At 45.2% G+C, this 1,798-nt stretch overlaps 1 pseudogene; it reads left to right on the forward strand.

The window, feature by feature from the left end:
• The first annotated feature begins 281 nt into the window (after positions 1-281).
• Positions 282-1,411, forward strand: LOC129072300 (ADP/ATP translocase 2-like; annotated as a pseudogene).
• The last annotated feature ends 387 nt before the right edge of the window (positions 1,412-1,798 follow it).

The following is a 1,798-nucleotide window of genomic DNA, read 5'->3' on the forward strand; positions in this document are numbered from 1 at the left end:
TGCTGTACCCCTACCAGGGGGACAGGTTTCATCTCTTCGGGGGCCTGCTTTCCCAAGGCCTCCTTCCAGCCTCGGGGCCCTCTCACCTGTCAGCAGGGCTACAGTCCCTGAAACCAGATGGGGCATTTCCCAACACAATATGAATAGCATGATCTCATGTTTATGAGAAGAATACCATAGTTTTTAAGTTTTCTTGCTCAGGTCAGTGGGGCTAGAGCCCCTGAGTCCCAGCTGGTTATGAACCTAGTCCTGCAGTCTCCTGCTCCTGCTTTCTTTTCACCATGACAGATGCTGCTATGTCCTTCATCAAGGACTTCCTGGCAGGCGGAGTGGCCACAGCCATCTTCAAGACAGCAGTAGCACCCATCGAGCAAGTCAAGCTACTGTTGCAGGTGCAGCATGCCAGCAAGCAAATCACCACAGATGAGCAATACAAAGGCATTATAGACTGTGTGGTTCATATCCCCAAGGAGCAGGGAGTCCTGTCCTTCTAACATGGTAACCTGGCCATGCTTAGAGGAACTTACTTCTAGGCCTGATTGTCCCTGGGAACCACCTGGGCCAGTTTAGGTCTGTACTTGCCTTTAGCATTGTTTCAAGCCTGAGCCAGGTGGGTGGGGCAGAGCCACCAAGAGACAAGAAGACCTCTTTCAGATAGAATGAGGGCTCCGGCCATGTCCAAGCCAAGCCGAGGGGTACTTTCCCACCCAGGCTCTCAACTTTGCCTTCACAGATAAATACAAGCCAATCTTACTGGTGGTGTGAACAAGAGAACCCAGTTTTGGCGAGACTTTGCAGGAAATCTGGTACCCAGTGGTGCTGCTGGGACCATCTTTCTGTATTTTGTGTATCCTCTTGATTTTGCCTTTTCCCGCCTAGCAGCTGATGTGGGCAAAGGGGGAACTGAAAGGGAATTCAAAGGCCTCGGTGACTGCCTGATTAAGATTTACAAATCGGACAGGACTAAGGGCCTGTACCAAGGCTTTAATGTGTCTGTGCAGGGTATTATCATCTGCCGAGCTGCCCTACTTCAGTATCCATGCCACTGCAAGGGGAATGCTTCCAGGTCCCAAGAATGCTCACATCTTCATCAGCTGGATGATCGCACAGTCCATTACAGCAGTGGCTGGGGTGACTTCCTATCCATTTGACATTTTCGCCACATGATGAAGTAGTCAGGACACAAAGGAACTGATATCTTGTACACAGGCACACTCGACTGCTGGAGGAAAATTGCTCGCATTGAAGGAGGCAAAGCTTTTTTCAAGGGTGCAGTGTTCTCAGAGGCATGGGTGGTGCTTTTGTTCTTGTCTTGTATGATGAAATCAAGAAGTCCACACATATTATTTCATACTCCCCCTCCCCAGGAATAGGCATGTTGTATTATGTAACATATCTTGAGCATTCTTGACAGACTCTTGTTGTCTGTCTCTTTATCAATGGCTGCTATTTACTGGTTAAAAGTGGGAAACAATAATATCCATCTGACCAGTTTTCTCTTAAAGCCATTTCCATGGTGATAATGGAACTCAATTATATTTTTTATTTCAGCCACTCCTGATAAACAACAAATTTGAAGAAATAAAAAATATTTGAAATATAAAAAAAATAGTCAATGGGTTGGTCAGTTAAAAGAAAAAATAAGTTGAAGTGGTAAAACATAAAAAATATGATATACTATTTTAAACATTTTCTTTAACCCAAAGCTTAATTTTATACTTCTCTACTAGTCATTTGATAAAAGGCCAAGATTAATTGGGGCAGTGGGGAGGTCCACCTTTTAAAGTTCCATAAATTC

Source organism: Pteronotus mesoamericanus, unplaced genomic scaffold (assembly GCF_021234165.1).
Source record: "Pteronotus mesoamericanus isolate MK-2021 breed Mesoamerican mustached bat unplaced genomic scaffold, CSHL_Meso_final contig_116, whole genome shotgun sequence".
Lineage (NCBI taxonomy): Eukaryota > Metazoa > Chordata > Mammalia > Chiroptera > Mormoopidae > Pteronotus > Pteronotus mesoamericanus.